The sequence below is a fragment of the Puma concolor genome, chromosome B4 (assembly GCF_028749965.1).
Source record: "Puma concolor isolate L17-30 chromosome B4, mPumCon1.1.hap2, whole genome shotgun sequence".
Lineage (NCBI taxonomy): Eukaryota > Metazoa > Chordata > Mammalia > Carnivora > Felidae > Puma > Puma concolor.
The window spans coordinates 75,989,571-76,013,339 of NC_141673.1; the positions used below are offsets into that span (position 1 = coordinate 75,989,571).

At 40.2% G+C, this 23,769-nt stretch overlaps 1 long non-coding RNA gene across 1 annotated transcript in view; it reads left to right on the forward strand.

The window, feature by feature from the left end:
* Positions 1–9,553, forward strand: part of LOC147579228 (uncharacterized) — a 124,324-nt gene extending 114,771 nt beyond the window's left edge. The window contains exon 3 of the long non-coding RNA XR_015253146.1: positions 9,464–9,553. This is a non-coding gene — a long non-coding RNA (uncharacterized LOC147579228). The remainder of the gene's footprint in view (positions 1–9,463) is intronic.
* Positions 9,554–23,769: the final 14,216 nt, after the last annotated feature.

The window sequence follows — 23,769 nt, forward strand, 5'->3', positions numbered from 1 at the left end:
GCCTTCACAGATTCCCTCTAAGAGGCCTACTGTCTATCGCTCCCTGGTGGCGGCGTCCTCCACTGCCGGGGTTATAGAGGCGCCCCGCCGCGGGGGAAGGAATACGACCCTTCCGCGCTGGGGACGGTCTTGCGAGAGCGTCCTCCGTGCAGGGACACAGCACCAGCCCCACGACCCAGATCCGACCGGCCGTTCGGTTTCGTGCGATCCTCTCAATGCTGGGTCAGGTCTTCCAGCACCGAGATCTGGAAGCATGCGTGTGATTCGACTGGGGCATGCGACAGGAGCGCGGCCGCAGCTGGGAAAGGGAAGTCGTGGGCACAGCTCTGTCCGCCCCCAGCATTGCAACCAGCCTGGGTGTGCGCGCTGCGGGCCTGTGGGCGCCGGATCCTGGAGTCTCCCAGCTGGTCGCATGTCTGAAAGGTGGCTGACTCCAACGGCTGTGGAATGTGGGGCGAGGGGGCTGAGGGTTTTGGTACAAGCGCCTTTCGCTGAAGTCCCAAAGAGGGAGAGGAGCAAGTTGGCGCCTTTTCTTTTCACTCCTGTTTGAGCGAAGAGTGGCGGCCTGGAGGCGGGGGCAGACAGGGAAAACGATGCTCAAACTAGGGTTCCTTCCTAGACTTTGGAAGTGGGCGCTGCGGAGCAGGTGGGGGCGCGGGCCCCCCAGGTTGCCCCCCGGGGTGCAGAACCGGCCTGACCGCCCAGGCACTACCCTCCCTCAAGTCCCTGAGTCCCAGGCTTTCTGGTCATACACGTGGCAACATCTGGCAGCCCAGACACGCCGGGTCTATGTTATGGTCCAACCACTGGGGTTTTGGCCTTTCTCCTGCCTCCTGACCTTCCTGCTAGCGGAGCAGGCAGAGAGATCGTCACCCCAAACCCAACCTAGCTATCTAGCTCTGAAGATAGGAGTTTCGGGCTCCCGAATAGCTCTGCAGTCACATAATTACTGCTGCGTGAAGGTGAGAGCAATCTTGAATGGGCAGTTTTCCTGGAACCTGCAAAGTTCCCCCAAATGGCCCATCGTCCCTAGAACTCACTGTTCAACCTCCCTCTTCTTTTTTAAGATCTCTTTTAACTGTCCCACATCTGAGGAAATAATTGTTAAGAGGGTAGATCTCAATGTTAAGTGTTCATATCACAATAAAATTTAAAAAGTTGTGTGACTTTATCTCCAATTTTATAGATCGATAAAAAAAAAAAAAACCTGATAATTCGAATCCTCCAACTAAAAAAAAATTATTCCTGGTGGGTATTTACAAGTAGATAGGTACTCCCTGAGCATTGCAATGACTTTCCTATATTGCATATAGAAGAAAAGGCTATAAAGCAACCAAAGCTGCAATGCAGGAAACAGGGAGCTGTTGGAAATGGAACGTGTTTTGAAAGAATTTTGGTTGGTGCTGGTAGAATTTAAACTATCCAATACAGCATTGGCTGTTTAGCTAACAGGTATTATCACATTGTGTCATTTCAGTCCAGTGTAGAAGGATGTGTTCTAGGAGGCGGCCCCCTTACTTTGAACAAAAGTTAGAAGTTCACTTTGTCACCAGAATTGAAACAGGAGAGGTGAATAGGCCTTACTCCCTCAGTGACTGTTCCTCTCTATTGTGAGTTGACTCCCTTAGCAATGGTTACTCCATTTTGAATCTTCTTTCACATAATCTGTGGGAGATGCAATTGAAGATCCTTTTGCAGAAAACAGTCTGGCTGAGTGGCACCCAGGAAACCATTTAAATAGCATGTTAGTTTGTAATTACAATGACAGATTGGTATGACAGGCAGGGAAGGAAGAGATTATGAGGGTATTGACCTTAAAAGTAAATCAGCCAATTATTTTGCCAGCAAAATGGGCTTATTTGTGAATAGCAGAGGAACTGCAGTTCAGGATAAGCAAGCCATAGCGAAAGCCATAGGCAAGTCCAGAGAACAAAGAAGAGGAACATTATAGGAAAAAAGGAGGAAGTTGGGGGCAGGGGGGAGGGAAGGCCTTTTTAAAATTACTAATGCAAACCAATTTATTTCCATGCACAACTCTGTCAAATGGAGAAGATTAAGAGGAAAACGAAAATAGAGGAAATGGAGGAATGGGAGAGTCAAGGGTAGTGACAGTTTCTCATTAGCTGAGTTGTGGTATTTTCTTGAGCTTGTTTCTGGGCAAGCAGAAAATTTTCCTTCCGCCTTGCTGGAGTAGCAAAGTAGGCTTTTTCACTGTTGGGAATACAAGGTACATCTCTTTCTGTTGGGGTCTGCAACGGACAAGTGATAGGGCATAAGGGCTCCCCCTTTTGGCTGCCGAGACGACATTTTAAAAGAAATTTCTTTAAGTTTACATTGGACTGGGGTGTTTGAGAAGTTACTCAACAGGGTAGGGACTTGAACACCGGTAGGACAGGAAGGATGTGTGCAGCAGAAGTTGATCCAAGCGAGGAGAAGTAGGCTGGGGGAGGACGGCCTGGGCAGAGGAGTGGCCCGAAGTTTGGTGTGTTTGGGTGACCAGAGGAGTTGGGTCAAAGTGTTTTCTTGGAGGTGTAGTGCAGACCCAGGTCCCTACTCACTCTTTCCATTCTGCCACAGCCTTTTTTCTTTTTGTAAACATTTTGCTCTATTTTTTTTCTTAATAGCTGTATTCTCTGTGCAATCAACAGTAACTTTGTATCAAATAATAATTACCTACACTTTTATTTATAGATTTTTAAAAAGTCAAATGGCTTATTTTTATAATCTGCATTAATTCTTGATAAAGAAGATAAATGTAGCAAGTGGTTCATCCTAAGTAAAGTGTTTTTCAGTATTCTCCTTAGTACCTGGGTATTTGGGTATTTTCTTCCTCAATATTTCCCCTCAATATTCCATTTATTTATCTATCTCTATCTCTATCTATCTCTATCTCTATATATTTACATCTACATATATATCTATATCTGTATTATTTTAGAGAGAAAGCTGATATGGGGTTCAATCCCATGACCTGAGCTGAAGTCAAGAATAGAGCACTCAACCAACTGAGCCACCCAGGCACCCCATCAATATTCCTTTTAGTAATAAAGGAATGCTGTGAGGAGATACAAGATAGAGGAGATCAGTGCTGTGGGATAGCTTTTGATCAGTTTGTTGAGATATACACAAACGGGGTAAATTGTAAAGCAACATATATGCATATGGTACAGGATATAGACTGAAATGTATAAATGGCAAGGGAATGTAAAATAAAAGAATAATCAAAGAAAAATGGGTTTCTGGATGCCAAACTAAGTTCCATATATTGCTTTCTTTTCTATCACACACATACTGGATTTAACGGTTTGATGCATTAGAGGCAGTTTGTATCAACAAAAATTTTAGAATGGAGTTTCCTCCCTGTGTTGGATCAATAAAATCAATAGCCTGACTTAGAGCTTAGCTGTTTTAAGTTACACAAGTGGTAGAGTAGACGTGCAGGTTGTTTTGTTTTGTTTTGGTAATTCTTGAGGCAGAAAACAGACCAGCTGAAGCAAGTTTTCAAGGACACCAATCAATAAGGTGGCTGACAGGTACCTTATCCTAGCAGTCAGAATTTCCTGCTACACATTTAGCTACTCTTTTACAGGGCATGTATTCCCATTTCCTCGCAACCACGCATCAATGTCAGTGAATCCGCAGACCGTAACGTTGACCATACTTTTGGAAGATATTCTATTTCAAATTACAAGACATATTGTGCATTTTATTCTTTATTTGCTTCAAGAAATTTTTGAGGAAATTATAAGGAATTCTGTCAAGTAATATGCTATTTCCACCACTGAGAAACATTTCGGTTGAATAGATTAGTGGTTCTCAAAGTGTGGTCCCTGGACAAGCTGCATCAACATTGTCTAAGAACTTGTTAGACATGCCAGTTCTCAGACACCACCCCAGACCTCTTGAACCAAAAATTCTAGAGGAGTGGCAATAGAATGGTCCTGTTCTGAGCAGCCCCTGCAGCCACATATGGTATGGGAACAGCTCATGTCCCCAAAGAATGGTTGTGAGGGCGGACCAAACAAACACCCAGATTATTCACTAACAAATGATTTGGCTACTCATATAGTTTTTCTTCTCCTCCTCCTTTTTCTTCTTCTTTTTTTTTAAATGTTTATTTATTTTTGAGAGAGAGAGAGAGAGAGAGAGAGAGAGAGGTGCAGAGAGAGAGGGAGACACAGAATCTGAAGCAGGCTCCTGGCTCTGAGCTGTCAGCACAGAGCCCGACACGGGACTCGAACCCACAGACTGTGAGATCATGACCTGAGCCTAAGTCAGAGGCTTTTAAATGACTGAGCCACCCAGGCGCCCCTCCTTTTTCTACTTCTTTAGCAGGCTTCAATGGTTTTAAAAGCACAAGGATCATGTAATGCTTAGAAGATAATTTTCCTTTTACAAGTGTGTTTATTTCCTAAAAAGAATTGTTGCAATGTGCAGAGTATTTAGAAAAATAGAATCCACATCACTTCGATGTAAAAATAACATAATTATTATTACTCAAATTGTTATTAATTAAAATTAAATAATTACAAAAAGGAACATATGACTCAACTAGCTTCTTCAAACTTTGGGGCTGATGGAAAAAGGTAAGTGAACGTAGGAACAAAAGCAAATGTTCTTGTGTTACGGGGGAAAGATTATTGTTAGACATACTAAAAAAAAAAAAAAAGAAATTCCTAAGGTTATTAATGGACAAGAAAGAAGCTGCTCAGCAGGCATATATAGAAAACAATAACAATCTCAACATGAATCTCAAAGGCATATAATTAGCTTAGAAAAAAAGAATGGTTTAGACCAGTGGTTCTCAACTCTGACTGTATATTAAAATCATCTTTTAAAAGCACAAAAGCCCCATGACCATTTCCAGACATTTACTAGTGGGGCCCAGTGGCACTGCTATATCTCACAGCTCCATGGGATTCCATTCGCATCATAATTATATGCATGGTGCCCCTTGAAGTTGTTCAGTGCACAGCCTGTGCAGCTAGAAGCAGTGGCATGAGCATCATTTTTTAAAGATCTCCAGGGTTTGTGTTTTTTTTTTTTTAAATGCTTAGCCAGACTTACACCCACTGAGTCTGACTGTTCCTTGTCTCTTATTCATACATCTAGCTTTGGAGTGCCTTTCTGTGATCACTCGTCCAAGTTCTCTTTGTGTGAAACATGACCTCACTGGTCTAAAAATGTGATGGGTGAATGGGGAGTATCGAACACAGAATTATTTGCTTCAGCCTATAAATGTGATCAGCAACTCTGGAGCACTGCATCTAATTCCAGGGCAAGGGTAGGAAGACCTATATTTGGGATATGTCTGTTAACATTGAAAAACACAAACCCGTGAATGGTAAATGGCTAATTTTGATTTATCTACAGTAATAGCATATGGTAGAAAAAATCATTAGCAAGTAATTACCCTCTATGTGTGCAGTACAATGCTTATTGCCCATCATCTTCCTGATTTGCTTTCTTTTCCTTCCTCCTTCTCCGTCTCCTCCTCCTCTTCCTCCTCCTCCTCCTCCTTCTTCTTCTTCTTCTTCTTCTTCTTCTTCTTCTTCTACTTCTACTTCTTCTACTTCTTCTTCTTCGGTAAGGATAGGACACGTACATTAATTTGGAAAAGCAAGAAAACATGGAAAACGAATCATGTTACTCATAACCAAAAATTTTAACAAGAGACTTATGTTTTTTTCATTTTATCTGTTGAAGTACCTCTTCTATATTATGTCTTAGAAATAAATGATGAAGAGGGGCACCTGAGTGGCTCAGTCAGTTAGGTGCCCGACTCTTGGTTTCTGCTCAGGTCGTGATCTCATGGTTCATGGGATGGAGTGCCATAGCAGGTTTGCACTGACAGTGCTGAGCCTGCTTGGGATTCTCCCTCTCTCTCTCTCTCTGTCTCTCTGCCCCTCCCTTGCTCATGCTCTCTTGCTCTCTCTCTCTCAAAATAAATAAATAAACTTAAAAGAAATGATGAAGAGAGATGAAAATCAAATTTGGAACAAACTGTCAGTTTAGGAAGAAATTGTATAAGTCGTGAGTTGGCGATATTGAAAATTATTCCTAAAATTATACTTTCTTTTTGTGGTTGGGAATGTTTGTATAACATGTTTTTAAGCAAATATTTATTTTAGATTTTCATGTATTTAACTTCAGAACAAGTTGTGTATTCTTTTCTATACTATTTTATTTTATTTTATTTTATTTTATATTGTAAGTGAGCTAAACATACAGCTATTCCCATATGCTTCTTTTTGTTTGTGTAACTCATGAACTGCCTATAAAATGTGCTAGTTGCTGACACTTGGATTTTTTTCCAAACAGGATTGATTGATTGATGCTGCCTTGTATGCTTATATGTGAATCCTTAATATGTTGTTTGAAGGGCCAACTGTTGGGGCGCCTGGGTGGCTCAGTTGGTTGAGCAACTGGCTTTTGATTTTGACTCAGATCATGATCTCATGGTTCATGAGATTGAGCCCTGCTTGGGGCTCTGTGCTGACAGCGACAGAGCCTGCTTGAGATTCTCTCTCTCCCTCTCCCACTTGTGTGTGCTCGCTCTCTCTCAAAATAAATAAACATTAAAAAAAATTAGGCGCCAGCTGTAAAATTTGGAAAGCTCACCAAAAGTTGCTCAAACTTTTATCATAAGAGGTACAAATGAAGATATGCATATTAATTAAACTCAAAAGAAAGAATCCTGACTACTATGATATTATTCTATGTGTGTTTTGTGTAGGATTGGTTGAGTTTGTAGCTGGACTGAGACGATGCTCTGCTTGTCTCCAGGGATGTCTGGAAGTCTGGCACGGATCCCTGGGTGAGATAAGAGTGAGATATGTAGTTAGTGATTTATAATGTGCTGTTTAATGTTCAAAACAGCCCTGGAGGCAGCAGGACTGGCTTATCTGCTGTTGAGTGATGTATGAATTGAGGCTTTACACCTAGTGTAATCATTGCACAGCCTAGGTTGGCCAGATGACCAGCAGGGTATAAAAGACCCCAGTGTAAACTTGCACCTAAGCCCCCCTGAAATCAAGATACGTTTGGTGTTTACTGAGAACGGGTCCCTAAGTGGGCTGGCCTGCAAGTCTGAGCCTCTCTGACTGCTTGGGCATTGTTTCCCCCTCTGTTCCATACCCTTTAGTTTTCTGGAAGCTTCACATGAATACAGTCTGTGGAGTCTTGTGAGTCCTTTCAATATTTGACCCTGTGTAATTGTTGTAGAGGCTGTTTTCACTTTGCTCCACTCATTAGGCTGTCATGAATGCATAAATAAAAAATGTACCTAAATATAAATTATAATCTGGCAAACTTGTATACAACACTGTTCTTGATTTGAATGAATCGTTTTAAATCTACATTTAACTCTATATACACTGCTTGCTTCTTTTATTGTTTTTACACTTATGTCTTTGTCAAAAGCAGTTCACAGTTTTTGGACTACAAGATGTCTGCTTTCTGTGACAAAAGATGGTTTCTTTCACAGAGTTTGTTTAGATGATTTGCATATTGTAATGGCTTGAGCATATTGGTCAAATTCTAGTTCACTTGTCTAGCATTTAAATCAACCCTAACTAGGTTCTCGATACTAAAAGTGCCTTTCCATATTATAACTAAAATAAATTGAGATAAGACACGTTTTTTTTTTTTTTTTTTTTTTTAATTTTTTTTTTTTTTTTTTTCAACGTTTATTTATTTTTGGGACAGAGAGAGACATAGCATGAACGGGGGAGGGGCAGAGAGAGAGGGAGACACAGAATCGGAAACAGGCTCCAGGCTCTGAGCTATCAGCCCAGAGCCCGACGCGGGGCTCGAACTCACGGACCGCGAGATCGTGACCTGGCTGAAGTCGGACGCTTAACCGACTGCGCCACCCAGGCGCCCCGAGATAAGACACGTTTTTAAAAAAATTTGGTAATATTGTTAAAATGAAATTAGCTTTAATCTGTTATCAAAGGGAAGCAGTTTGTGTTAATGTTACCTTTTAACTTGTATTTTCAAACTTGTGCATTTGCCTATATTGGGTTCTAAATGTTATTAATTGATAATTTTCAGGGCTATGTGTCTAATTAGTGCTAAGAAATATTTTTGATATTCTCAGAAATATATTTTAACCTTTCCAGCAGAGTTGTTTCTGTTTTATCTTTAAATTTCATTTTTATTTAATGGAAGAATGTACTTCTTTTTCTATTTAACTTATTCATATGCTATTAAACACATTTTAAATGCACTATAATTTGTGCTTTTAAACTTTATCACTAATGATGGAAAAATTATATAAATAGGTGTTATAAGTAATAGTACATTTTGAAACAAGGTGTTCAGTCTCCCCACCTATTTAAAATATTATTTTGTAAATTCTAAAAGATTAAATTTTTATTTCGACTATGAGCATTTGGAAATATGCACTTTTTTTGTCTGAAATATTTGTTTCACCATGAAATTATATTATGGCTTCAATAAATATGTCAGAGTGGTATCTCTGTTTTTGTTTTACGTCTGGCTGTATGATCAATGGTTAGAGGGTTTGGAATCTCTAAAATGTTGTTTTATTTGTGAACGATATAAGGAAAGGCAAATGTTCTTATTTAGCAATTCATGGGTGTTCTTCCATGCCTATTTAATATATTCAAATATTTCTGAAAAGTTTGAATTAGCCAAATTACACTGTAAATATATCCACAGAGGCCCATTATTCAAAGGAACCATTTAATGATAATAATTTTGTAAGACTAAGACACTATTTATACTATAAATCTTTATTCTCAACCTTATTTGCTAATATATAATAAGATCTTTTATTAATTTGGAGTACATCTGTTCACTTTTGTTATGTTTATTTATTTTTGAAAGAGAGAGAGAAAGAGAGAGAGAGAGCATGAGCAGGGGAGGGACAGAGAGAGAGGGAGACAGAGAATCCAAAGTAGGCTCTGGATGACAGCAGAGAGCCCAATGAGGGGCTCAAACTCAGGAACCATGAGATCATGACCTGAGCAGAAGTCGAACGCTTGACCAACTGAGCCTCCCAGGTGCCCACATCTTTCCCTTTCGGAGTCACCATACAAATTTTGAGCTTGCCCCATATTCTTCAAACTGTAAAATGTTGTCAATCTTTGCTGTGGTTAGAGAAGACTTACGTATGTTAGAGACCATTCTGTAGAGCTGAAACGGAGAGGGGCAGAACTCCGTCAGGCTTCAAAAGAGAAATCTGAGTAAACAATTTCACTGCTGCTTCCTTAGTAAAGCCCCTCAGGGAAATATTTAATTGCTAATGACAGCAATCCAGCATGTACTAGCCTGAGCAAAACATGGATTTTTGTTTCTTTCAAGAAGCACAAGAGGCTGGCTTGCAGAAAGAAAGGAAATGTCACCAGAACCAGGACAATGACCTGGATCTCAGCAATGCAAAGTGACAACCAAAAGGTTACTCTCATTATTCCCCTCCTTTTCTTTCTGTTTGCAGGCTTCATCTTCTTGGACTTCTCCACAGGGCCAGGATCATGATCCAGAAGGACAGCCTCATTTCAGCCAGTTCCTGCCAACCAGTCCTGGGTAAGACTGGTGACTGCTCCAGTGGCTATATGATTGGGGCTAGGATTGCTGCTCTGTGTGGTGACTTGGACCCATGTCGTAATAATGTTGGCTGTCCCCATCAGAACAATATGCTCAGAGGAGAACTTAATACCAGAGAAATGGGTAGCTATTCCCAGAAGAAGGTAGAAAGTGATTCTAGGCACAGAAAGTTATCACATGGCAACTTGTACGTTGGATTCATTTTGGATGCAATGTGAAAAATAATTCCAAATTAACTTAATTCCCTTACTGATAGGGCTAACCAGGCATGGCTCAGATAAATCTTTATTTTGCCAAATTCTTTAGCAAAGTCCCACAATATCCTTCTGAGGAAACTCTGTTCGAGGGACAACACTTTTTGATAAACTGTTAATTTGAATAATCTGATGTCAGTCTGCAGTGAGGTTTCTAGTAGTATCTTTGTGCCGTAAAACATTACTTTTGTAAGCGTTTCCAAAGAAAAGAATAATTCAACAAGTTTTTCCTAAAAACATTTTATGGGCAGACACTATTCTAGGCTCTGCTGATACAAAGAATATTAGACAAATTCCCTCCCTCCAAGAGCTTATCGTCTGTTAGGGAAGACAAATACATAAACTAGTCATTACCTTCAGAGAATATTATTTTAAAGATTTATTAGCCTGAGTTGAGGGAATGTAAAAAGGAATTCCCAGAGACGGTAATGCTTGAGCTGAGTTTTGAAGCTGTCAGTTTGGAGGGACAAGAAGAAGACATTGGAAGCAGAAGCATTACATAAGCAATGAAGTGGGAGCAGTGTCATACATTCGCAAGTGGTTCTGTACATTCAAATATCTATTTAAAATTGAAGTGAAGTATCAATATATAAATTAAAACAAATTCTGTATTGGAGTAAGGATCTGTTTGGGGCAGTGCAGAGAGATGTAGCTGATGGGTGGTGACTAGACCTTGAAAAGACTGTGTGAAACTCAGACAAGCCCATTGCATGTTAGTTAATCAGTGTAGCAGAGTGTACAGAAAACTGTTCTGATGCTTTCCAGTTAAAGAAAGTAAAGGCATCCCTATGCTGCTTCAATAATTGAACAGTTATAACCTGTAAAGAAGGGCTTCCCAGCACAGCTGCATTGAGGCAGGAGGCTGAGGGTAGAGTACCGTGGCCGACGTCAAAAGTAGTGTGCATAACCTCAGGGAATATATCAAGAATACTTCTTTTGAAATAGGCAGACGCTGGAATGTGGAAAGACTGTGAGAATAGCCTTGAACTCCACTTGGCACTTGCCTGGACTGGCTGATGAGGTAGATGAATGAGGAAGTGAGTAGCGGGTTTCCCCAACCCCTCAATTAAACTACTGGTATGACAGATTGCAGTGAAAAATGTGGGTGGTGTAGCTAGTGATGCTGGCCAGCTGCTACAGCAAAACACACACACACGCTTCTTACAAAGAAGGGGCTTCACTTTGAGTCAGTGAGAATCTCTGTTATGTGCTGAGTAATAGCCTTGGGAGAGAATATTGAAAAAGTGTCTGGAAACAAACAAAAGTCCAAGTTATTCTCTGACTCATTATTCCTACCACCTGCCCTTCCCTTGGACAATCTTCAACCAAAAATTGGCCTAGAAACAAATCAGTCCCCTTTATTTTAAGTTTATTTATTTGTTTTGAGAGACAGAGATTAAGAGCATGAGTAGTGGAGGGGTAAAGAGAGAGGGAGAGAGAATCCCAAGCAGGCTCCGTGCTGTCAGAACAGAGCTCCACATACGGCTCGACCTCACAAACTGTGAGATCATGACCTGAGCCAAATTCAAAGGTCAGACCCTTAACCGAGTGACACCTGGGTGCCCCCAAATCAGTCCCCTTTAAAAGACATTATTCAAACAGATAGAATATGGTGATTAGATTACTTATGTTGTATGGTACTCCATCTGGCTACATGATTCCATGTGAAGGCCCTCTCTCCTTTGCTGGCTTTGAGGAAGCAAGCTGTCATGAAACCTACCTCCATAAGGAAATGAGGGGACACAAGTCCTTTCCCAGACAGGTGGGCTCAAACCTTGATTGCAGCCTTGTGAGCCCACCGGCAGAGGATCTAGTTAAGTCAAGCTGGGACACCTGCCCCACAGAAACTGTGAGATAAAAAAGGTGTCATGTTAAGCTGCCAAGTTTGTGGCAATTTGTTACTCAATAGAAAATGAGTACAAATATATATCTCATTATTGATTTCTGATGTTTACAATCTCATAGGTGACCTAGGCAAATAAAAAGTTTCTTGAAATAGAGTATGGGAGAAGTTGTACTGGGAGAAGTTTAGGGGTTAGTTTCCAGAGGAATGAAAGTAATTCGGTGTTACTGATCTCAGGAGAGAAAAAAGCTCTGGGGGGGGGGGGGGGCAAAGAGCAAATCAGGGAAAACTTTGTGATCCTTGCTAGGAACCTTACTTGCTTTGGAGCAACGGGGAAACATGAAGTGTCTAAAGCATCATAGTAGAACCAAATTTGCATATTAAATTGATCACTTCAGTTGTTGTGAGAAATTTAGGTTCGGGGTTGGGGAGTTGGAGAAATAGACATCATTAAACAGAGAAGATGAGGGCTAGAATGAAGAATTTGTCAGCAAAAATGGATAATAGAGAGGCCAGCAATGTATCTGAAGATACTGTAAATACGGATTTGTTTGGCTCTGGTGACTCACTGAATTTGGGGGTTGAAGAAAGGAGAAATTGACACTGAGGCTGCTGACTTACATGACAAAGGTGAATGATGATGCTAAAATACAGTTTTCCACAGGCAAAATTATTCCCATGCAGATATAAAATAAACACATGTTAAAGATTCCATTTAACTCAATAGCACATTTAACCTACTAACTTGTTAGATAAACAGTAAGATGTTATAACCAGTTCAGAGGATAACTGAAGACATAGGTAATTCGACTGCTGAAATGAATTTGCTAATAGATGTAAAACATATCCTACAGGATAATAAAATATAATGTTTGGAATAATTATTCCTATAGGGTGGAAATTAAACTGCTCCAAATGAATTTGTGAGCCTCTAGACAAAAACTATTATTCCTGACTTTCTTCAATGTACAGAATTGTAGACAGCCAGACAAGCATACAAGCAAATGCACAGACCAAACATTACATCCAAAGGACATCCAGTAATCTTTTGCCCATTTTGACCTTTCAAAATTTTCCCAGAGGGTGGCACCGCAAATTCAGAAAGGAGAACAGGACCAGGAAAACTCACTATATCACTATGAGAGAGAACAGCTTTCCTATTCCAGCAGGGCTGAGAGGGCAAAAGGGCATATTGCACAGCAGCACTTTTTCCTTTCACGGGTCCTACTTTGGATGAGTTTGATGTGATAGCAACTTCAGAGCAGCTCAGCCCCGGGGGTCAGGAGCCCCAGAGGCGATGGTCCATTTTGCCCGGCATAGCCCCGGGGAGGCTGCAGGCCTGCAGGAGAACAGTGCACTTGGCACAGAACCACATCCAACACTCATGTAGAGAGAGTGCAGATTTGAGGAGGAGAGGGACTACATACGGGAGCCTGAGGGTCAGGCCGCTCTGCAGCCTGCAAGAGGAGAAGTGACCTTTGTTCCCCTTGGAAGCAACGGAAGTGCTGAGAGGATAGGGGGAGCATTGGAGACCCCAGACCACAGGAAGTGGGAGCTTCAAGGCCAATGCCACACCACCTCACCATCTTTGCACATTTGGGTGTGCTGGAACATGACAGCTTCATTTTAAAAAAGGTTCCATGAGAGTGCTGTCAGAAAAGAGGGGCAAGTGCATTGTCTTCTCTCATTAAGTATTTATTGAGCAATTACCATGCTTAGGCAATGGGCTGGTATTCCTTTTACTACATCTCCTTTATGGAGAAAAACTAGAGGAAGACACATTTTAGGGAAAGATGAGTGCACATTCTCCTAACTTCTCCCTGTCTCGGGAATGAAGACATTCCTGTATTGTTTCACTTCACAGAAATTTCATTAAACATTTCCACCAGTATTTACTGAGTGAATCCTACGTGCCAGGTGTTACACTCCGTCCTGCAGAATGATCATTAACACCATAGACACAGTGTTTGTTTTCTCTCCAGTCTGGCTGGAAAGTAGTAATTACACAATGGTGATATAGCCTCATAAACATTATGCTGGGTTTAAATACAGTGTGCTATGGCAGACACTGAATTCACACCTACACTCTATCTTCAGGCTTGGTTATATTACTGTTGCAGGATTTTTTACCTCAATACCCAAGATTCATTGTCTTGCGACTTCGAAGAATGAAGAGGTGGACACAAAATGAACAGCAGGCAAAGTTTATTAGAGTATAAGATTAGTAAGGATAGTAGGAAAGCCCTCTTTACAGACAATAGGCAAGGGTCCTGGTTTTATAAGGTTCTGGTGTCTCCCCACCTCCTTCCCTTCCCTCAAGTTCTACCCTTATTGGCTGGATAACTCTAGGTGCTGGGTTGTCTATTCCTGATTGGCTTGTTTCCATTGGGTGGTCTATGGCCATACCCTTCCTTGTGGGTCATAGGTTTTATGGTTTAGCTAGGTATTTTGATTGTCAAATTCCTGAGGGGAACCTGAGAGTGAGTAGGTGGTGTCTGTTACATTCTTAAGAGGGACCTTATGCCTGAAGGGATTTGCTGCAGTCTGACATTCCCAGCATTGTTCCAATATATGTGTCTTTTCCCACCCAGGGACCTCAGGTCCTAATCCTTTCCCTCCCTGCCTGTTTTATCCTATATTTTCCCATCGTATTACTTGTTAGGGTATCTGGAGTTTACTTAGAAGGTCTTTAGTTTATACAATGGATATCATGTGTGGAATACTTAGGCTAAGCTACAACCCATTCAAAACTTGAAGGCTCAGTCCAAGACTGATCAGCTAACCTGATATCAGAAAGGTCCATACTTTAGAGATGCTGATCAATCAAGTTGATTGATATTTGAAGCTTTGCTAATTTCCATACTAATGTCAGAAATGGGTTTTGAGGGGCGTCTGGGTGGCTCAGTCGGTTAAGCGTCCGACTTCAACTCAGGTCATGATCTCACGGTTCGTGGGTTCAAGCCCCTCATCAGGCTCTGTGCTGACAGCTCAGAGCCTGGAGCCTGTTTCAGATTCTGTGTCTCCCTATCTCTCTGCCCCTCCCCCACTTGCACTCTGTCTCTCTCTGTCTGAAAAATAAATAAACATTAAAAAAAATTTAAAAAAATGGGTTTTGATTGGTGAAATTGATGACTTGATAACGAGCAAGGTAAATGTTATCAATGGGTTCTAATTGTTGAAGTTAAGTCTATTTAAGATACAAGGATTGGCTACAATTTTTGATATACTCATGCATGAACAGAGGATAATAACCTAGCAAACCTGATAACCTAGACATTAGGAGGTTTGAGCTCCACATAGGCCTGTGTCCAGGCACTGATGTCAATGATTTCTGGTTATCTGATGTCATCTGATTCTTCTTCCCTTTGGGGGGATGTTATTGTGACCACCTTCAGTAAAACTTTCATGAAAAGTGGTGGTTGGAATACACAAAGGGATCTGAGATCTATTGAGCTTACGAGACAGGTTATATGAATTATTTTTGTCCCAGCTTACTAAAGAATGTTGGTTTAATAAACGTGGCAGAATTTGGTCTGAGACTTGCTGTACCGTAACCTAGCAGCAAGGTTGTAGAGCCATAGCTCATTCTCAGGCAACTACCATTATCTTCTGAAAAGAACTGGTACGACTTAAGGGTAACACGAACTGACTTAGCACATTAACTTAGAAATGGCAGTGAGTTAACTCACTAGGAGTCTATTTCTCACTCACATAAAGTACAAATGCTAGTTAAAAGTGAGAAAAACTCCTGCTCCACACAGGCATTCAAACATCTAGGGTGTGACAGCGTGTGCCTTTCAAGGTTGTCCTGAGTGTCAACATTCAGTGAGTACAAAGAGGAATTAATTGAGAGGTTTTAAATGCCAAACATTACCTCTATCTGCATTTCAATGTCCAAAATTAAGTTAAATGGCCTCAGCCAGATAGGAGGCTGAAATAATGAAGGCTAATAAAGAAGGCTAAAATAATGTGATCCCTGGCCAGGAAGATGCCTCCAATTGCCAGTTGCTTCCTCCAGTTGCCAGACATGCTGTGGAAGGGGAACACATTTTTGGTGGACACGTGGCTCTGTCACAGAACCTAAAAATTGTGCATGACCAACTGCTTTAAGTCCATTCCCAGTATTATTCTTAGCATTGTCCATTTTTTTTTTTTTGTTTACCAAAACACAAAATTTAGAAGCAAGAGGCCATTTCATTCCTTTAATTTTTTTTAATGTTTATTTATTTTTGAGAGAGAGAGAGAAACAGACAGAGCATGAGTGGGGGAGGTGCAGAGAGAGAGGGAGACACAGAATCTGAAGCAGGCTCCAGGCTCTGAGCTATCAGCACAGAGCCCGATGTGGGGTTCAAACCTACTGACCACGAGATCATGACTTGAGCCGAAATTGGACACTTAACTGACTGAGCCACCCAGGTGCCCTATTTCATTCCTTTATATGACCATAAAATATTAGTGTCAGAGGTCTCAGTATGATATATGGTATAAATTAATTTGTCCATGTGGAAACCCCACCAAAGGGAGAGCCGTATTTTGAAAGAGGTATTTATTAACTCCAAGGAGAATCCATCCAAAAATAGTCAAATAATTCTTGTAACAAACTTGTGCTTTACAGTCTTAAAACTAGGTTTTTCCCATCTTACATAAAAATAATTTATCTTTCTATTCAAAGAGAAAAGCTGTGTGTGAGTTCTGTAATGGATATCCTCTTTCAAATTCAAATAAGTATTCACAGAATTTTGTTGGATATATCAGCCAGGAAATAGAAAGGAAGAGATGACACCATCAAGCTTGGTATTGAGGAGTTTGTTAAAGGGACTCTACAAAGCTGTGGGACAGAAGTAGGGATATCGACAAGGGATAGTAAAATACCTTCAGGCTAGTACCAGCAAGAACTTGTTACTTCTGGGCCTGAAGGAGCAAGGGTAGGGGTAAGGGGGAGGAGCCCAGAGAGGCTTAGTATATGGAGACCACTACCTAGAGTGGCGAATTGAAAATAACCAGCACAGCTGTTACTTCCGATATGGTTAAATTTCATCTTAGTCATTTAATTTTAAGAATTTCCTACCAACCTGAGAAAAGGAATAATAAATAGCATGATGTTTAAGGACATGCATATAGTGTCAGACTGTCTAGATACAAAGACCAGCTTTGTCACTTTACTTAACCTCTTTGTATCTCAATTTTCCCATCTCAAAAATGGAAACTTAATTCTTGATGCTGTAATGAGTTACTATAAGTAAAGTCTTACAGCAGTGTCTGACACGTGACAAGTGTCATATAACATTTACCTATTTTATTGAGTCTCTTGCATTTTTACTTTATTAAAACTAATACACATATACATCAAGTTGTCTCATAATGCCTTGGTCATTTTTCCAGATTTTAAAGTATATTAGCATTGGGTAGACCAACCCCTGTTGGGTAGAAGTGAGTAGGTTTTGTCCACTCTGTATCTCTTTGGGGAGCCAGCTGTCCTCCGTTCATCAGCCATTCACATGGTTTAGGTTAATCTGTCCTTATGCCCAACAAACAAACACTCCTATAAACTCTTCCAGCAGATTGACACATGAACTAAATAACCTTAGTAGATATCTCCTTTTGAGTAGTCCTGGAACCATTATTACACTAAATTCTCTCTACTGGGATGGTTAGTTGTAAGGATCATCTACCCCTAGAAGCGTTAACAGCCATCTTTCCATTTTGCCATTTTACAGCAAAGAGTAAAGAAAGGCAGAAAATGGAGAACTTATCAGTCACATGAACCAAGAATATCCTCATATTCTTCTAGTTAGTATGGGATGTTTCTCATTTTCAACCAAATATCCTAATTTCAAACTTCTATCATATTTCATAGTTAATATCATTATCAAAGCTTTCCATTTTCTAGCTACAGTATTAGGTATGAGATTTGAAGTCCCCTGTCAGATACTGATAGCTGGGAGTTCAAATATGTAAAAATTAAAATTGCAGCAGGAGAACCCATCTGGAAGGTTATTGTGATGCCATTAATTCCTTTAAAAATTGCAGGCTAACAGCTTTTTTATTGTTGTTGTTAAAACCATATGTGAGGAATCATCTTAGAAACTTTCTGAATTATGGGGCACCTGGGTGGCTCAGTCGGTTAAGCATCTGACTTTGGCCCAGGTCATGATCTCACCGTTTGTGGGTTCGAGCCTTGCATCAGGCTCAGTGCTGACAGCTTTCTCAGGGCCTGGAGCCTGCTTCGGATTCTGTGTCTCCTTCTCTCTCTGCCCCTCCCCCGTTCACGCTGTCTTTCTCTGTCTCTCAAAAATAAATAAATGTAAAAAAAAAAAAAAAAAAAGAAACTTTATGAATTAACTCATTTGATTTTCATAAAAATCCCATGAGGCAGATGCTGCTACTGCTGTTTCCTCGTCAGGATACTTAGTTTCAGAGAGATTAAAATCAACCCTGGGCCCCTCAGCTGTTTTGCAAGTAAGTCTGTTAGGGCAAGGCCATGGACTGAATGTGTGTCCCCCAAATTGACAAATTCATATGTTGAAACCCTGACTCCCAATGTGATGGTATTAGGAGCGGGAGCCTTTGGGAAGTGATTGGGGCAAGAGGATGGTGTTCTCATGAATAAGATTAATGCTGTATAAAAGAGACCTCAGAGAGCTCTTTTGTTGCTTTTGCCGAGTAAGGACACGATGAGAGGCTGGCAACACAGAAGAGGGCTCTCACCAAACAGCACCGTACTGGCACCCTCATTCAGACTTCTAGCTCCAGAGTGGTAAAAAATAAATTTCTGTCATCTGTAACCCACCCAGTCTATGCTACTTTGTTATAGCAGCCTGAACTAATACAGAAGTGTTCTAAAAGATGACATTCATGTTTATTAACATGGAAATAAAGCCAGTACCTACCGTTGAGAAAAAAAAAAAATACAGAATATCTAAAGTGGAAGAATCTCACTGATATAAAATAGCATTTTTATATTGATACATTTGTACATTTCCATAAAGAGATGTCTAGACAAACTTATGTATATTTATACAATGCATGTTTTACGTTTACATATTTTCTATAAAGAGATCTAGAAAAATGGTCACTGATAGAGAGAGAGAGAGAGAGAGAGAGAGAGAGATGCCTATGGCATGTATATAAAACATATTACATATTTACCTATTTCCATAGAAAGATGTCTGGGAATATGCTCACCAATAGATCTGGTTTGAGGGAATCCAAGTTATTTTAAACTGTCTTCTCTGGATGTTTTATTTTGTTTGAATTTGTTTTTTTTTTCTTTTTTACAATGAATGCATGTTACTTTTATAAAAACAATGCAGCTTAAAAATACCAATAACTCCCCAAAGACTGACAAGTCCTTCATGAATAACCCAACATAGAAAAGGAGAAATAAAATAAAAAGGATTAGAATTCCAACATAGCAATCTATGTATTCCCTTATTCATTTATTTATTCAATAAATCAATGGCAGAGTGTCTTGGGGGAGGCACCTGGGGTAAAATGGTGAACAAAGTAGACACAGTTTCTAATGTCAATGTGGAAGATGCTTTGAGAGCAGGTTTCAGAACCTTAATGGAATCTGGCACAAACAAGCTTGCGTTTGTATGTTATGGATGTGATCGCATATATGGGTGTTTGGGGAGGGAGACGGAAGCAAGCAGAACTATTGGGAAGCCCATCCCTCAAGCAATCCCTCTTCTTTCCTGACATCCATGAGCAGGCAGGCTCTGTAATACCCTCATGGGTAAGGCTAAATGAGGTCAGGCACGAGTAAGGGCTTTATTTATATAGGTCACCATCTCTTTCTCAGAGGCCTACTACTGGAAATCTCTGAATATATGATAGTTTATAATTTACTCTCAGAGGTAGTGACTTTTGTAAACTCTAGCCTATAAGTGTATACACACACACACACACACACACACACACACACAAACACACATGTTCACTATTTCTTTACACCTTCCATGAAAAGTATTTACCAAACACATCGTATAATCCAAAGTAAACAATGGGGAAACTTCATTTCAAAAGAGAGAAATAAAACATGGTTAAGAAAGTTTGAGATGTGATTTTCAGCTGCTTTGGCCATAACCTGAAAAGCCTTGAGGTAAATTCCTTCCCTGTCTGAGTGCTTGCTCCAATTTTTTTTCTCTCTACCTTCCTCCTCCATCAATCCATCCTCACAGAGTGACTTGGAAATACATTGTTGTTTGGACCTGACAGGCAGACTCACGAGAACAAGAACACAGTCTGGAAGTATGTTCCTGATGCTGGAATAGAGAGGATTTCTGATAACCTGGAATATTTGCAAGAGCTCAGCAACACTCCGGGAATTTGTGAGTCCTTCCGTGTGTTGGTGTGCTTAAGTAAGTGCCCACTTTTATTTATAATCAACTCATTTAAAAAAGACTTTATAACAAGACTCTCCTGGGTATCAAGGAGAGCTTCTCTACCTTGAGCTTGATTCTGGCTTCCCTTTCTCGGGTCTGTTCTTCGGAAAGAGAGCAATGAACTCTAAGATATCTTATCATGTAAGGTTAAAGCTTTTGTTATTAAATAGGATCATTCAGAAAATGACAGTTGTTTCCCTTTGCCCAAGAAAATCTGACTTCCAGGAGGAATGTTTTATTAGGAATTGCCCAGGTTTTGAGTACCATAATATTTACTGTGAGATTTACATTTACTGAGATTTGCATTCCCCTAAAAGAATATGAAGGGGCATAAATCACAATTGAATTTAAGGAGTTAGATTAGATGGTGTCTAAGGTCGTTCCAGGTCTCACATTCCGTGATGGAGCGAGGCTGCTGGGGAAGTAGGTTTGAGATTTTATTCCATAATCTGCGAGATGGAAGGTGGTGATAGTGCTATATTGAAGGCGGTGTCTGGGATGGTAACAAGGCACTTACTCTTCTCATGTTTGTGGGTAAGACAGTAGGAAGATAAATTGTGCTTGATGGCTCATACACTTTCTTTGCCTTTCCCCCATTTTTATCACATAGTAAAGTAAGGATTAAAAATTAAAGTTTACCTGTAGTTATCACATATTATTCACAAATACAGATTCAGAGTTACTACAAATGTCCAATAAAGACCTGAGAATCAAAATTCCATTACCTGGAGTCACATAAATATTATAAATATAGAACAACGGGCTATAAGGGAAAAAAAAAATGAAGGCATTGTAAGCAGAAGAGACAAGCCCATGCATAATGGTAAAGATGTAGATGTACATCAGTGTGATTTTTTAGGTACCTGTAAGTGGTTCTGCAAGGGTGGGTCAAAGGGCACTATGTTATGGTGGGGGAGGAGGCAAAACAAGGAGTGGAGTAGAGGCCAGGACTAGAGTGGCAATCAGGGTCCACGTCGTGGAGGGCCTTGAATGCTGGATTAAGGAGTTAAAGCTATATTCTTAAGGCTATGTGAATCCTTGAAAAATTATTGAAGGACTCTAAATTAAGAAAGACACGTATAGGGGTTAACTGGGTATAGTGATTTGTACTTCAGCTAGTTTGGAGCAGAAGAATTAAATGTGGCAGTCATCAGCAGGTAAGTGATCATCTCTTGAGTAGGAGAAGAGGGTGACAGGAATGAATAAAATACTTGCACTGTGATACATTCTGCTCTTCACCCACCCCAACCCCCACTGAGAAAAAGTAGAAAGAAGGATGGACTAGAAGGGTTCAGCACCACCTCTTGTCCTCTCTTAGCAAGACAGAGATCACTCCTTCCTTTTACCCTGGATGGGACTATAGTGTAGCTGTGGAGACCTCTATTCCTTTCCAAAGCTGCTTTGAGTTTTTTGCTTTACCAAATTCTATCCATTTAAGAACAGGGTTGAAGGGAGCAAATGACAGTATAATTCACCTCTTTCCCTGAACCTTCTAAAAGGGATCTGCAAGAAGGGGAAGTACTCAAGAGGGCGAAATGATATTTTGAGGGAAAATACTGGAAAATGCAGGAGTTTCTCATAATCACCTTGCTCTTTACATCTAAGTAAGGCTTTACTGCTCAACCTGGGTGACTGAGACCTTTTGTTACATTCCCTTCCCTTTTCTTCCTTTCCTTCTTTTTTAAATGAAGAAATATAAAATATGGAGAAATGTTAACAGAAAGAGTTTACAAACTCTAAGTAAACAAGAAAGAAGATGACAAAACCCTATGGAATATTGAACAAAGGATTATAGAAAGGGAAAGTGATGATTCTCTCCTGTAAAACTTTCACATGCCCTCACTGTGTTTTTCTCATTCTGTATTGCCTTAGGGGGCAAACTGCATCCACAATGAGTTTTAAAACTTCATGATTTTTTTTTTTTTTTTTAGCTTCTGGGAAAGTCCAGCAGAAGCTAGGGGATATTTTGGTTATAGTCCAAAGACATAATCAGACTTTCTGAGAAAAGAAAGCATCTGATAGTTTGGATTAGGATCTCTTTGTAACCCAGAAATTAGAGATCCTATCCCCATGCAAGTCTGTTTCAATGACTTGGCCTAAGCAATTTGGTCAGGTACAACCATGAGATCCTCTTTGTTAAATAATAGTAGCTACCAGTATTTAAAGGTGGTCAGAGTTAACTACATCCTTCACCTTCCAACCTCCCTATCAAGTTATAAAGGAAGCAAACTTCAGACCAAATGCTGTCATTCATATAGACATCCACTAAACAAATATTTATTAACAAGCAGATATGAAGCAATTCATGTACTCTGTTCTGTACACTTAATGAATTCCGAGCTCTCTGTTCTTTTGTGTATTTTGAGGAGACCTAGCATGCAATACTTACTCAAGACAAATGTGACAATATTCTAAAGGCAAAAGTCAGTTAGATTTACAATCTGCATCAGGCAACCAGACTCTTAACTAAGTGGCTAGACCCAGTTCTGTTATAGAACCAGTCTTTGGGAACCTTTCCAAAAAATGAACGGCTCACTAGATTCTCACATTTATTTTATTTATTTGAGGGCTAAAATATGCATAAATTCCTGTAGCCAATTCATAAACTTTGATTTCATCAGTGAGAACACTATTTGGAATATTGGTTATCTGATTAACAGCCCAAAAATTTTCACAAAAATTTTTCCTAGCATTTATTATGTGAATTAACCAAACCTATGGTATCAGCTAGAGATAATGATAGCGGAAAGTCTTGTAGTAACAGCTCCAGGAGCATAGATATCTCTGATTAAATGCTAGCTGATCAGATCTGGAGTTTGTGACTTCCTTCATAGGGCAATAAATTATTCCTAGAAGGTCACTTCAACTAATATGTGAAGAATATCACATTGTGCTAAAGTATTTTAGATTATAGAACTTATAACACCTGCTATTCCTGGACTGCATGTTTGTGTGTCTCCCTCCCCTCCCTGACCCCTGCAAATTCATATGTGTTGGTATCGGGAGATTAAGTCATGAGGGTGGAGCCCCTCTGAAGACATTAGAGCTCTTACAAGAAAAGGCTAGAGAGCTGGCTAGCTCTCACTATGCCACATGAGAATACAGCAATAAGACCTGTAAACCAGGAAGGGAGTGGTCACCAACAAGTTGGCCGTGCTGGCACCCTGATCTCAGACTTCCAGCTTCCCGAACTGTGAGAAATAAGTGTTTGTTGTTTAAGCCACCTAGTCTATGCTATTTCGTTATAGCAGCCCAACTGGCCTTGACCATCTGCTATTAACATCCTAGCCTACTTGCCGATAGAAGCCTCTCTGAGATCCTCCCCTATTCCCGGTTGACTGGCACTGGGCCCATATATAAGCATGAACAGTGATGTTTACGGGAGACCTTTGAAAACAATGAGAGCACTTCCATTAAGCCCCATTAAGACAGTCTTGTTACTTTGCATTCACACTGATTAACTCATTTATATTCTACAGGAGTAAAGCTTCGCTTTGTAAAATGGTCCAAAATCCAATATGTCAGAGTGCAGCACATATTTAATTACATAATTTGATTAATAGTGCTTTAGAGAGCACACTTGACATTTACTTAGGAAATCTGATTCCTTTGGGAACTGTTTACCACCAAGAGAGAAATCTAAATTTATATTAATGTTATCTTCCAAAACCCAAATTGCCTTTCCTTCAAAAAACAAATCATGCCAGTTTTG